Source organism: Pan troglodytes, chromosome 14 (assembly GCF_028858775.2).
Source record: "Pan troglodytes isolate AG18354 chromosome 14, NHGRI_mPanTro3-v2.0_pri, whole genome shotgun sequence".
In the NCBI taxonomy this organism is placed as follows: domain Eukaryota; kingdom Metazoa; phylum Chordata; class Mammalia; order Primates; family Hominidae; genus Pan; species Pan troglodytes.
This window is the reverse complement of record NC_072412.2, coordinates 77,777,278-77,793,362: the sequence shown is the minus strand read 5'-3', so window position 1 is coordinate 77,793,362 and position 16,085 is coordinate 77,777,278.

Genomic DNA, 16,085 nt, shown 5'->3' with positions numbered 1-16,085 from the left:
ATTACATTTTAATTAAATTAACATGCATATGTGTAAAGAAAAATATCTGGCATATCCATTTACATATATAAAACTCAGTGTTGGCCAGGATGAGGCAAAATTGAAGCTCATGCATTGCTGGACATATAAATTTATACAGACTTTTTGAATAACAATTCTGTCATGGATAATATTTATGCCTTTTAATCCAGTAATTCCTCACGTACTGGTAGTAAAATGTAAACTTTCACACAGAAATATATCCTGCCAATGTTATTTATAATAATAATTTTATATAATACCAGTATTCCAACAATAGAGAACAATAATTTACTTATGTTGCACCCATATGATAGAATATCATCAAGCTATTAATATCGTATTTAAAAGAGATATTTATCTTGTGATTAAAATAATTAAGATTATTTATTCACGTATTCAACTAATTTAATAAAATTTTAATATGAACCAGACACTGGTCTATGTATTTGTATTGAAAGTGCTTCGAATATATAAAAGGAAGACATACACGTATACCAGTAGGTTAACTAAATTATTATGTAGCTTTTGATAGAAGAATGTACTGAGAGCAATTGAAGGACAAGATAGTTATAGTCATGCTACCTGGGCTGGAGGTGGGGAGACACTAAGGAAAAACTTTATAAAGAGGGTAAGGCTTGGAGTAAATCTCGAAAAAGTGGTTCTGTAATATTCAATGGAAAGGTAAACAAAATCTATATATAAAATTAAAATAATGACATCAGTATTTAGCTATATCTGTGTCATGGAATTGTGAGGGACTGCTATTTTCTTATGCTTTTTTGTATTTTGTATTATTTTCACAATGAATAGGCATTATTTTTTCCAGTTTTATTGAGGTAAGATTGACAAATGAAAACTGCATATATTAGGGTGGACAATATGATGTTGTGATATATGTATACATTGTGAAATAATTACTACAACCAAGCTGATTAATGTATCCACCACCTTACATCATTAACATTTTTGTGTATGTGTGGTGAGAACATTTGAGATTTACTCTTTCAGCAAATTTCAAGTGAATTTTCAAATTTCAAATAAGGACATGATTATTAACTGCAATCATCCTGCTGTTCATTAGGGCTCTAGTACTTATTCATCTTATAACTGAGGGTTTACATCCTTTGACCAATATCTTCCCTTTTCCTACAACACCCAGCATCTGGTAACCACCATACTACTCTTTGTTATTGAGTTCAACTTGTTTTTCAGATTTCCTATATAAGTGAGATCATGCAGTATTTGTCTTTCTGCATGAGATATGACATTCATGTTTTCTGGCTTATTTCTCTTGGCATAACGTCCTCCATGTTCATCTATGTTGTTGCAAATGGCAGAATTTCCTTCCTTTGTAAGGGTGAATAATATTATTTTGTGTATATATATATATACACACACACACACACAAGTGTGTGTATATATGTATACACAAAAGAATATATACGCACACAAATCACATTTTAAATCTATGTTTCCACTGACATTTGAATGGATAAAGAAAATGTGGTTTGTATGTATATAATAGGATATATATATATAATATATATGTGTGTACATATATGTATATAAAAAGGATAGTTTGTTTCCATATCTTGGCTATTGTGACTAATGTTGCAATGAACATGAGAGTATGGATATCTCTTCAAACAGTGATTTTATTTCCCTTGGATATAAACCCAGAACTGGTATTGCTGGATCATATAGTACTTCTTATGGCTGTCCTAAGCATCATCTTTTAACTAATAAATATAAAGATGTTTGGAGGTAATGTTTATGCCAAGGGTGCTGGCTCCTGGCACTCTCAATGCAGCAAACACAGGAGGTGCCAAAGAGGTGCTTCACTTCCAGAGGCCCCTGCTGCCCACACCACGCTGTGTGGTATCCCAGGTGCAAAGCAGCTTTTATGTTGCCCTTGTGTCTCACATAGATCCATATAAAAACATTTTCTTCTGCCAAAGATTTTTCTCTCCAGAAGATGACAGGTTAATCCCTAGGTTTGTCTGTACAAAAATATTCAATCCCATATTATGTTTTTCTCTACAGGAAATTTTCTTTAGATGAGTAATTTTCCTTAGATGAGTAACAAAACCACTCTTTATTCTTATTTAGTAGACACATAAGCAACAAAGGTACTTCTGAAGAGCCCAGATATATTTACATTTCAGTTCAGGTTCAGGCTAGGAATCCTAATTTTCAGGTTGAAATGTGGAAAGATGAAGTCAAGAATGAGACAAATGATACAGAAATGCAAAAAAAAAAAAAAAAAGACAATCAATAAAAATCCATGAAGGTGTTAAGAAACAAAAACATTCAATAGGAAAAACTAGGATCTTTCTCAGATCCCATATTAATTTTGACAATTTTCATAATACACATTGTGCCTTATATATTTATTGCTTCTTGATTGAATATGAGTAGGGTTTGCTTCTGAGGAACAAGTGGAGACATGCACAGTGAGATTGAGTTTGGAAACCTAGAATAATGAAGTGTTTTGCCTACAGAAAAGGGCGACTAGAGGAATAAATAGCCAGGAACAGCAAGAGTGAATGTAGCAAGGAAGAAGTGAAAGGTGAAGGACATTTTAACATGTCCCATCAGGAACAGTAAAACCTCTTTGGGTCTCTTGGCACAGGAGGGCTGAAGAGAGATGACACTCTTCGTTATAATACAGTAACTGCTGACCTTATCAGTCTGGAAAATTAAATAATCATTCAAGGGCTGAGCAAGGAAATAGTGAACTTTTACTTTTAACTCATAAACTCTCAGGTGATCCTGGGTATCTTTGTATTATTCAAATGATATCTGTTGAGATCGAGAAGCTGTGATGAACCAGACATTGCACCCAGGGGCTAGACACACAAATATGAAAGAGAGCGTCTCTCTTTAGACCAGGGAGACAAACATGCAGGAAAATAATTACTCTACAATGTGATGAATGCTATTGGTGATAACATTATTTATATAATGAGGATCAGAGGAAAAAGAAATCTCCTGGGGGAAGGTAGAGAAGACTTCATACAAGAGAAGACATTTAACCTGTGTCCCACAAGATAATTTGAAACTTAAAAAGGAAAGAAGACAGCAAAGGGCCTGCCTGGCAGAGAGAAGATCATGAACAAAGTCACAGAGGCATGAAAAAAGATGACGCTTTTCACAAAAGGATTTCAAGCCATTGGATTATACGTCAAGCACAGCACGGGGCATGATTGGATAGGAGCTGATTTTATGAGACCAATATAGCTGTATTAACTCAAACTAGCACAAGAAAAAAGAAAATCTGCAGAGTAATGCTACTTATGAACATAAAATGAAACAACCTGAAAGAAATACCAACACATCGAACTCAGGAGGATTTTAAAAATTACAAAAAGACTAATAGACCCTCTGTGGAGAAGACTTTAGAGCTGAGAAAACTGGCTCACAAATTCTTTTAAATAGTATAATTATACCTTTTATATTTTCCTACTGATTATAGAATGTTAGATATTATTGTCAGATTTCAAACATAACAAAATTACCTAAAAAATAGGAAACAAATTATCGTGCAACTTCACCTTCCAGAGATAACCAGAGGCAAGGTTTTTCTTCCTATGTACCACAAAAAAAACCTTATCTTGAGCTATATATTATTGCCTGTATTTTATCCCCATATACAAAATGAGATAAGCATAGTTTATTTTTTACCTTAATAAAAATGTGGCAAGCTTTTAAAAAACTATATATTTACAGAATTGTACAATAATTTTAATAGGAAAAATTCCTACGAGTAGATTTTCTAGATCAAAAGAACATTGGTAGCCCATAAAAAATTGACCTTACAAATTTAAATTTTACATCCTCCACATCTTGTTAACACAGAACATTACCAATCTTTAAAATCTTTGCCACAGTTCTATAAAAATATCTTTCATCGGCTTAGCTTACATTTTTGAATAATTAGTTAAGATAACCATATTTTCACGCATTTATTGAGTGGCCTTTTCATGGTGTTGTTCACTTTGTGGGACTGGGGAGGTTGTTCTTATTGATTTATAGGAGCACTTTATATATTGTTCATTCATGTTTATAAAGAGTCTAATATGTGTTAGGTACTCTTCTAAGCATTGGGGATAGGACAGTGAAGAAAACCAATAGTCTTGCCTTCAGGGAACTTACATTCTATTATGTGCATCGTTGGAGGACAGTAAAGAAATCACTAAGGGTGATGAGAAATGCTATTTTAAATGGGGGAGCAGGAAAGATCCTTCTGATGAAAAGAAATCTGAGCAGACTGAGACATAAGAGGATGGACCATGTAGATACACTTAGCAGGCGTTTTCCAAGCAGAGGAAACAGTACATGCAGAAGAGTGGCTTAGTAATTTATTTGAACTTATATTTACTTATTAGTATTATAAATTAAATAATCATGTCTTCACTTCCCTTAGGAGAAGAACTTTGCACACTTATATTCCTCTTGCATTACATTGACCTATGTTAAAAACTTTGGAAGCAGATGTTTGCTAATTCTGCTTCCATTATGTATTTCTACTTCAAGATTCTTTTCATAACTATACATTATACCTACTACAAAGTAGCAATTATTTTTTTCAGAGTTTAAAGAAATTGTGGTATACATATATGATGGAATACTACTCAGCCATGAAAAGGAATGAATTAATGGCATTTGCAGCAACCTGGATGGGACCAGAGACTATTCTAAGTGAATTAAGTCAGGAATGGAAAACCAAACATCTTTGGTCTCACTCACAAGTAGGAACTAAGCTATGAGGATGCAAAGGCATAAGCATGATACAATGGACTTTGGGGACTCTGGGGAAAGGATGGGAGATGGGTGAGTGATAAAAGACTACATACAAATTGGGTTCAGTGCATATTGCTCGGGTGATGGATGCACCAAATTCTCAAAAATCATCACTAAAGAAATTACTCATATAACTAAACACCATTTGTTACCCCAAAACCTATAGAAATTAAACATTAAATAAAATAAATATTTCGTTAATCCATAGGCTTCCTAATTAATTTATTTTCTTCTGTCTTAACAATTTTTATCACAATACAGTTTTCATTTGGCTGGAATACTTCCTTAAAGATTTTTAAAAATATGATTTTTAAAAATATTGCCTACTGTTATTGAACCTTTTATTGCAAAAGTATCACATGGTCTTTCAGTGCAGAAAATAATTTTCTGCTCAAACCTTTGTTTCTTAAGTCTCGTGTCTATTGTCTATGTCTTATCTTTCATCTCATAATTTGCAATTCAATACTCTTTTACTCCACACTCAAGTATAATTTCTGAAGTTGGATTTAAGATCAGTAATTCTGACTGAAGCCATACCCATTCCATTATTTCCTCATTTTTCTCAGGGATTTATTTTTGTGTTTTCGATTCTGCAAAGTCCTTTATTTCTATTTCTTGGTTTTCTTTTGTGAGTCAGCCTGGATCCAATCAACAAAATTTTTAATGCCATTATCTTTCAATTACCACTGAGACTGAACAATAGACATTTCAAGTTCTCTTCTACCTCCTCCATTACAATGTCAGTGGGAGACACTTGATCTATCTGTGCCAATCAATCCCCTCTTGCACTTTCTGACTTCTGTTACATATCAAGTGAGTCTTCATTGTATGATCATAGTAATAAATATAGGCAAGCAATTGCCAGCAGAAAGATTGTACAGCCTGTAATCCCAGCACTTTGGGAGGCTGAGGTGGGCGGATCACCTGAGGTCAGGAGTTTGAGACCAGCCTGGCCAACATGGCAAAACCTCATCTCTACTAAAAATACAAAAATTAGCTGGGCGTGGTGGAGGGCACCTGTAATCACAGCTACTTGGGAGGCTGAGGCAAGAGAATCACTTGAATCTCAGAGGCAGGTTCAAAAAAAAAAAAGAAAAAAATAGAAGATTGTATAGCCCATTTGGTAAGTCTGCCTGGGTTTAAATTCCAGCTCTTTACTCCCTACCTGGATAGTGTACTTCTGTTTCCTCAGCCATAAAATCAAGATAATAATAACAGTAAAGTCATGGAATCATTGTGATAATTAACTATATGGAACACTTAGCCAATGCTTGATACATAGTCAGTGCCGAAATAGTGATAACTGTAATAATGGCTCACAGTGCTGTTAGCAGTAGAGCATCTTTAATTCCCTGTGTAGTATAGATCTGCTGTAGGGTTTTCTGACCGTTGGTCACTATCAGACACCTCACAAAAAAAGGAAAGTTTTCTCTCCAAGGATATTGGAGATGAATAAATTGGAAGGCCGGATTCCCTACATTGAAGTAGATGGTTGCCGAGGGAAGTGGCCTGGGGGAGCTTCCAGTTCCAATATGGGAGGTGAAATCAGCTCAGCAGTTTGAGTCCCTCAACTGAAGAAAGTCCAGTGATTTGCAGGCTATTCCCAGGGCATGCAGGATGTGGGGGCTAGGGATTCTACCAACTGCCCTGATTTGGATCAGTTCAGCTCAGTAAGCTGCCTCTCCTTGAGCAAGACTGACTGCTAAATGGTTACTGGTCCTAGCCATTGGCTCAAAAAATAATAACTTGTATATAGATATCTTACTCAGTGTACCTGATGATGAAGGAGTCTTGTTTTCCTCCTGTGATGTCCTGAGAAGGGATGGGGCAGCAGGCAAGGGACCATTGTGGTCTACCTGGATAACCTCCACTGACTCAATGGAAATGCCAAACTTAAGGCAATTAGCTAAAACCCTACACTGGGTTCCAGTTGTAAAACTAACTTTTCTCTTTCTGTGTGAACTTAGTAACCTCAGCAGACAACTGGGACAGAAAAAATATGTTGAAGCACATGCTTAGCTTATTACTTTCCATAGGAAATGTTTTAATAAGGGAAGTTATGTGAGCAGAACTGTGGGTTTTAGAAAAATGACTCTGGCAGCTTTGTGGAAATTGGACTGGTTTACTTTCTCCATTCTTCACCAGCCACCATCCAATTTCTACATAGCTTCCAGGATTATTTTTCTGAAACCACAAATCTGTTCATATAATTTCCCTTTTTAAAATACTTCTGATGGAAGAAAAATAAAAATACTGACCAAGGAAATAATCCTGAAGCTAGCTGGTGATGTTCTAATCTATAGTAGTGGTGGTTGGCATGGTGAGAAGCCAAGCATGTTGAGAAATACTTGGCCTGTAGAAACAACAGAACTTGGTGAGGAGTTCATTTTTAAAAGTATGAGTCATTGATGTACATAATTAAAGTTATTAAACACCTACTATTTAGAATTTGGTCTTAAAGACAGGTCATCAGATTAGCTGCCTTCAAGAAACTGAAGCTATAATGGAAGAGACATGGAATCAAATAATTACAATACTAAGTGAGGAGCTCAGTATGGGGATGCACACATATTATTATGGGAGCACAGCAGTGAGTAATAACTAATTCTCCCTCATGAGTCCCAGAGGAAGCTTAATAAAGAAAGTCATTTTGGGAATTTGCTTGAAGATTTGGTAGGAGTAAGTGAAACAGGTGAAGAGAAAAATGGTATCCCCTTCAATAAGTAGAGAATATGCCCATGGAAGAAAGGACATAGAGTGTTCAGGGAGTTGTTTACATGAATGGAGTACAAAAGTACACATTAGGGAATGTTTAAAGATCTGCTTGTAAAAGCAGCCAACATGTTATGAAAATTATTTGACTTGAACCTTATAGACAAAAAAGAAATAATTGAAAATTTTTACATATGGAACTGACATGTTCTGGTAGCAGAGGGCAATTTGAGTTTGAGAAAGTAAAGAAGAGAAGCATAAAGATCAATTAGGAAACTTTTCTAAAAACTCAGATGCGTAACAACCAGCACCTGAAGCAAAGCAATAGGAAAAGGAGACATTCCAGCTAATGATTATGATAAAACTTGGAAAATTATTCAAAGAATGTAGACACACAGCACAGATACATCTCAGCCTTTGAGGAGCATAGCTAAATTCTGAAAATCCTAGGTTAACAGGAATATTGCCCCACCAAAAGGCTATGCCAAAATACCCATGAATTTATAATACCAAACATGATGGATCAAGTTCCTTCACCTGTGAAATAACTGAACTTCAGACCACTTCAAAATGTCCCCCCAGTTATTACTGGAAGCCTCCAAAGGTACATTTCCTACACACTAACAAGCCAGTCTGTCAGCCTCACTCATATTCATCTGTTCTTTTATTCTGGTTCTTGTATGTTTTTAGTTGCTAGAAGCAAGCTCCTCCTTCTGCCCCCACTAGTGGTGCCAATTGTGAGCAGGTCAATGCTTATGCCAGACAGGCTGCCTCTAGACATTCCCCAAACTACTGACTTTGAGTGCCAAAAAGAAGTGTATGATTTTGCAAAGGTGCCAAGAATAGCCTCTCCTCTAACTCTGTCCACAATCCATCGTCACTTGACCCAGAAGTAGCTCTGATGATGTCCACAATTTGACAAAGTTTCTCATGCAATGTTACTGTTTCCGATGGTCTTTTCTTATGATCTTACCAAGTTTCTCATTAAAAACTTCTGTTTTTATCCCTCTACCCATAGAAGCACAAATGAAGTCTTCTAAAAAATGTGATCAGGACATCACATTTCTTTGATTGTTTTTTCTTCTCATTCCCAAAGCATCTTTATAAGAGTAAATTACTTTACCTATGATATCACTCTGTCTTTCTAAAATTTGATTTTTTTTAGTTATGTAAAACTAAATAGCTCTATATTGGTGGGAGTTTTGAGAGGTATCAGTAGGGATAAGTCATCTACAATTAACGAAAAACTCAAATATAATAGCTATAAATGATAAGAGTTATTTTCTGTCCAATAACAAGAAGTCTGGAGATTGGTAGTTTAGTGAAGGTAGAGTGACTTACTGATCATCTGGAACTCAAGATCTCTCCATCACTGTGTAGACCTTTGTCCTTATGCTTGTCACCTGGTGATTGCATGAGGAATGCTGCATTTACTGTCATTGCTTTTGTTTTTTTTAAATTATTTATTTGTTTATTTATTTTTGAAACAGAGTCTAACTCTGTCACCCAGGCTGGAGTGCAGTGGCACAATCTTGGCTTTTGGATAACAGGCAAGAAAAGGGTAGAAAGGACAAAAATGCTTTTTCCTGAGAAGGGCTACCTTTTTATTTCAGAGGGGGGGTCTGCCTAGAAGACTTCTGATAAAGACTCATTGTCAGTCTTTGAGTTCTTTGCCTACTCCTGCAGAAAGGTGTCTAAGAAAATTGAGTGCTTACCTTTCCAGACTCTAAAAGTAAGAGAGTCAGGACAAAAAAATGGTTGGAAGTGAGTGCCGAGTGAGCCCAAATACTGCGTTTCCAATACCATGAAAATTCCTCTGTGGAGGGACTTGAATTTAAAGAAAATATTACTATCTAATGAGACTGGGTTTGCTAGATAGACATACAGAACATCCAGTTAAATTTAAATTTCAGATAACCAATGAATAGTTTTTTAGGCTATACGTATAACCCATGTGATATTTTAGACATAATTATACTAAAATCATTTTTTGTTTATCTGCAATTCAAATATGCCTGGGTATTCTATATTTTCTCTGCTAAATCTGGCAACCCTAAGTGAAGTCTTCTCCCTTTGGTTATCAAATTGTCTGACAAACTAGCTAAAATGTATAAGCCCTAGGTTATCAAAGGAATACTGCAATTTAGTTACAGTGCACTAGTTTCAATTTTGTTTCAGTGACACGCAGGTAACCAACCATCTAAAATCCCTTCTGGACCTCTCCCTGAGACAGCCTGACATATTAGAAGATACACTCTGATCTTTGTCTTTACTGATATGCCTGAAGAATCTTTCGTCACTTCCTAGTCCGGATAACCAGATCTAGTGCCTAATTGTAGCCTCACAGCAAACACACACATACACACAAGCACATGTATCCCTCTCCGTCCTCCCCCTAGGCCTAAGGGTGGCAGGAGATAGCAATAAAACCTGAATTCACTTAATGGGTAGAAATTAAGTATGTCTGTGGTCTCAGTTTAAGAGCATCCTTGAACTAGAAAATCAGTCTTTAACTGAACTAAGAAAATCCACAGTCATCATTTCTTCAAACCCTTTTTATTTTGAGTAACTGAAAAATTCCCCCAAGTGGTTCCCCTCAACAAAGGAAAAATACACACCAAATGTGAATTCAAGTCTCTGACTATTAGAACAATAAAACACTTCTCAAAGCTTTGAGACCACAATTCTTCAGACTCCTACACTCCTGTACAGGGTGTGGGACACCCTCAGCAGCAGCCTCTACCCAGAGGCAGTTCCTCCCATGTGGGTTGGGAATGGGTTGGTCAGCCCGGAAATGATGGCTGCGCTGCAGATCTCTACTTCCTATTCCTTTTCCCTGTTACATTTGTAACCTGCTCATGTAGTTCCCTAGGGGGAGAAAGTGCCAATCATTGTATAACAGGAAATCAGTGAGGATCTGAGTCAAAGAGAAAGAGGACGGACTGGTGTCTGCTGGAGGTGGCCCACTGAAAGAATCTAAAAAAGGAGTATGAGGAGCCACGCAGTTCTTAGGCGTTACGATAAGAAACACCCACTGCTCTCCTTAACATTAGTGGGTAGTAGCAGGTTCCCTCAATGAACCATCTATGTGCAGCCTAGCAGCAGGTGTTAAATGGTTTACCACAGGGCCAAGTGCAGTTACAACCTAGGAGCCACACTGCAGAGACGTCCCCTAATTTCCTTTACCCTGAAAAACTCTGCCTTGCTAGAAGAGCTGGCATTGCCACAGTTGGATCTTAATTACAGTTGATGAGTATGACTCCAAGCCAGGCTGAGTGTCCAGCGTTCAACAATGATACACATGGGGTGGAGAAAGAATTGATGACAGCCAACAATAGGGGATTCGCCTGGGAACTGAGCAGGTCCTCCAATTCTCTCTCCAAGAGGCAATTATATAGAAACAGGACTGGCACTTTAGGGCTGAAGGAGCTCTTTCTTGTTCTTGGCCTGTTTACAGATGGTTGGGATTGGAGGCCCCAGGAGAGACTAAGCATTGCGAATATTTTGTGCAAATAGGGAACCAGGAAGTTTTAACATGAGAAAAGAAAAGATGAAGTGAGATTCTTTTTATACCTAAGGAGTGATGCTGTTCGTACTATTTAGGTATGCAATTATTTGTGTGCCTATACTGTGAAGACAGGGACTATGTTTTCATCCGAATATCCCTGGGATATAAATGAGCATCCAGACACTCTATAGGTATATAATATATCTTTTTTAAATAAATAGCTTAGTTTCTGACTAATTCCTTCCTATCCTTCCTGGAAAGAGGAGGAAATGTCATTTTCTCACTGGTGTGGAAGTTTGATTGACAACATTGGCAAATATTTTTACTAGTTACAACTGAAGAATGAGGAAGTAAATCTACATTTATAGAACTTACATGAAAATTTCCAGATGTCTCAGAAATAATTTTAAACACCATAATTTTTGCCACCTGGAAGTTAGCAAATAAATGCTTAATGAGCAAAGAATTTTTAAGATAAAAGTCTTTAAAAAAAGAAAAAAATCCAGCCTGGGCAATATAGTGGGACTTTGTTTCTACCAAAAAAAAATAAAAAATAATAATAATAAAAAGTTTTTTAATTAGCCGAGTGTGGTGGCACATGCACCAGCTACTCAGGAGACTGAGGTGGGAGGATCACTTGAACCCAGGAGGGCAAGGCTGCAGTGAGCTGTGATGAGGCTACTGCACTCCGGCCTAGGTGACAGAGTGAGACTGTCTCAAAAAGTAAATAAAAATTAGAATAAAATTTTTTAGCAAAATTCATATATATGACACTCCCTATATATCTCAATGATATTTTCCCCAAGTCACTCTATTTATTTATTTAATTAATTAAATTTTTGTATTTCCATAGGTTATTGGGGAACAGGTAGTGTTTGATTACATGACTAAGTTCTTCGGTGGTGATTTGTGAGATTTTGGTGCACCCGTCACCTGAGCAGTATACACTGCATCCAATTTGTGGTCTTTATATATTTCAATTTTAAAAGTAGGAACTGGTAGGATGCAGTGGCTCATACCTCTAATCCTAGCACTTTGGGAGGCCAAAGCAGGTGGATCACCTGAGGTCAGGATTTCGAGACTAGCCTGGCCAACATGGTGAAACCCTGTCTCTACTAAAAATACAAAAATTAGCTGGGTGTGGTGGTGGGTGCCTGTAATCCCAGCTACCTGGGAGGCTGAGGTAGGAGAACTGCTTGAACCCAGGAGGCAGAGGTTGCAGTGAGCTGAGTTTGCACCATTACACTCCAACCTGGGTGACAAGAACAAGATTCTGTCTCAAAAATAAATAAATAAATTAATTTAATTTAATTAGGAACCTAAATTTAATTATTTAATCTGTTCAATGTGCTGTTTTTCTCACAATGTTGTAGAAACATAATAGGCTTCCAAAAATGAGGTTCTCTCAATATTTGTGAGGCTATAAAATTGCTAAAAGTGTTTCAATGGACAGCTTGTACATGCAGTTTATGCATATAGGTCAATATTTTTCTGTTGCGTAGATCTCTAAAGTTTACATTGTTAGATCAAAATCTATAAACATTTTAAAATTTCTGTTGTGCCAATAATGTATGAGAGGGCCTATTTTCACATGTCCTCACCCAAACTGAGTATCATTTATATTTTTGAATTTTTGCTAGTCTGGGGCTGGGCACGATGGCTTATGCCAGTAATCCCAGCAGTCTGGGAGGCCGAGGTGGGTGGATCACTTGAGGTCAGGAGTTTAAGACCAGCCTGGCCAACATGGAGAAACCTCATCTCTACTAAAAATAGGAAGATTAGCCGGGCATGGTGGTGCATGCCTGTAGTCCCACCTACTGGGGAGGCTGAGGCAAGAGAATTGCTTGAACCCGGGAGGTGGAGATTGTATTGAGCCAGGATCACACCATTGTACTCCAGAGCAAGACTCTGTCTCGAAAAAAAAAAAAAAATTGCTAGTCTGATGAATCAAAAACTGTTGTTTTAATATTTTACTTTTGATTTTTTAGACCACTAGTGACATTGAGCATCTTTTCTGTGTTTATTATGAATTGAAATATTTCCTGTGAATCATCTGTTTTCATCCTTTGCCCATTTTTTCATTAGATTGTTTGTCATTTGGGTCCACCTCTGGAAGCCATCTGTTTTATGGTAATCCACTGTTATTTTTTTAAAAATTAGTTATGGGAGACGTTGCATTTAAGCTATTTAACATGCATCCATGAATTTTATAGATGTAACGATGCTGACTGTGGCACCCCCTCAATGGTGATCAGGACGTGAGATAGTGATGGTGATCAGAATGAGAGAATGCTCTAGTAGTTGGGAACGCTGTTGCTCAGGATGAGCACTCTCTCATCCTGGTCACTATAATTGCCCCTCTCCTCTGCTGCCCACATTCATAAAAGCGAAGAAGAAATGTAGGTAAAAGAACACTGAATGAGAGGATAAAAATTGTCGGCCCTTGGATACATGGGTAAGATGGCAGTCCATTGCTGATCCATAGCACGGCTCAGCCCTATTTCATATGAACCCACCACTAAATTTAATCATCTCATGCACTTTATGAAAAGTAAACATATTAAAATATTTTATTAGAAAGATAAATTGGGAGAAATTATTTATATTGTACCAAGTGTACAAAGTTTATGCACAGCAAGTTACACTGATTGAATTTACTAAACACTTTATCAGTAAGTGTACACCTATTATATAAGGAAATATGGAAATAAAACATCAACTTTTTAAAAAAAAAAAAACTAGGGTATATTTTTACCACCAAAAAGTTGAATAAGAATGGATACATGTTTTTTGTTATCCTTTCAACAATACTTGTAAACATCTGGCTAAATCCTGTGTGCCTGTTATGTGTAAATTCCTAGACTCGAGAGAAAAAACTTGTTTCATTGGTTTCCCTAAAATACTCATGCAGATACTGTTGAGTTTTGGTGTGCTCTAAAGTTTACCATTTATATTTTTAATGCCACATAGCCTGACCCTGATATTCAGATTCTATAATGATGTCATGATCTTCTGAATGATTCTCAGTAGTGTACCAATATCACCAGACTTGCTCACCACCACTACCCAGTCAAAAGCATGGACTCACACAATTTAAAGGAAATGTTTCAGTTTGAAAATATATATATTGTCTCCTATGCATGGGGAGATTTCCAGATGATGTGTTTAAATATGGCTCACATGGGTCAGTCTCCCACCAGCCATGACTGTACCATCAGGCATGTATGGACTTGTCCTGGAACACTATGTGTGTCAATTAGATAGCCAGGTCCACTAGGTTTCTTTGCTTTCACAGGGAGTCAAAGAGAAGACATTAGGATTGTGATTGCAAAATGAATTTTAATAAAGAAATGGAAAATATCAGGATAATAATAGTAAGCAATGATTGACCCTTCAGGGTAGGTATTATTACAGAGATAACAATTTTTAAGATGAAGATGCTTCCAAGAATAATTTGCTAAAAGCCTTAGAATTCAGAGGTTTCAGAGCCAGGATTCACATCACTGCCTCTCATGAATTCTGGCCTTCAAGAGAGTTTGGGAAGATAAAAATTAATCTCATTCCTGATCCTCACTTGAAATGAACATATTGCAAATTTTAGGGGAAGGAACCACTAAAATAATCTGTATGCCAAGCTCTAAGAGATCCAGATGTGCTAAAAATCTCAAATTACAAAACAGATTAATTAAGGATACATTTTACATGTTAATAGCAGTGCCAGGGAACCAGAAAAAACCTGGGCATGAAAGGTTTGAGCAGTCAGTCGGCACACCTGGATCAGTGTCTCCTCTGTGAATCAGGCTTTCTTGGGAAAATAGATTTACGGAGATGAAGTTCTTGTAAGCTCCTCTCTACATCTGCTAGTTTCTGTCTTTCAGAAATAATTATATTCTCCCATCTATGTAAAAAGACCTAATTGAGATGGTGTACTTACTATCATCCAGTCATTTACTCTTTCAACGGATATTTATTGAGCAACTACTGTATGTGAGACACTATTCAAATATACATCAAAGAATTAACAGCTTCTTCTCAGGATGTTTATTTATTTTTTCCCCTATCATACTGAAGACTGAATCAATTCACTTCACAATTAATGTAGGAAAATATGGGGAAGAAAAAATATACCTACTCCCATCTTTCTAATTTTGAAAATGTAATAAAAACCAAGATGATCCTTTTTTCTTCCATTCTTACCAACCCACTTTTAATATGGAGTTTTATGACTTTTAGAATGAGAAAGAAACAGATAGAAAATGAGAAAGTGAAAACGAGGGGGGAATCCAAATGAGTCTGTAACTAGTTTTCACCTACTTAGGTGATTCAAAAGAGATCTTGTTATGAAAACCCAAAATAGTGAGTGATCACTATTTTCTTTTCTTCCTCTGTCTTCAAGACCACTAATGTCTTGTCCAGCCCGACAGAGAATGTGATCCCAAATAACAGATGTACCCTGTTGAGGCCAGTGTCTAAAAACATATAGACTCCATAGTGTATATGTGCCACATTTTCTTTATCCAGGATGAAGCTAGAAACCATCATTGTCAGCAAACTAACACAAGAACAGAAAACCAAACACCACATGTTCTCACTCATAAGTGGGAGTAGAACAATGAGAACACATGAACACAGGAAGGGAAACATCACACACCGGGGCCTGTCGGGGGGTGGGGGCTAGGAGAGGGATAGCATTAGGAGAAATACCTAATGTAGATGACGGGTTGATGGGTGCAGCAAACCACCATGGCACATGTAAACCTATGTAACAAACCTGGACATTCTGCACATGTACCCCAGAATTTAGAGTATAATAATAAAAAAAGTTAATTCCAATGTTAGTTATGCATAATTTCTTTCATTTAAAAAAACACATAGACATAGGCTGAAACAAGGAATAAGCAACTGTGTCTCCTTTTGTATTTCGCATTTTAAAAAATCCTCAGAACAAGGTTGGAAAGAGGCATCTCAGAGTTTTCCAGTGGACTTCTCTATTCGTAGTCCTAGACTAATTTAAAGCTCAGTAAGCATGAAGAAATTGGAC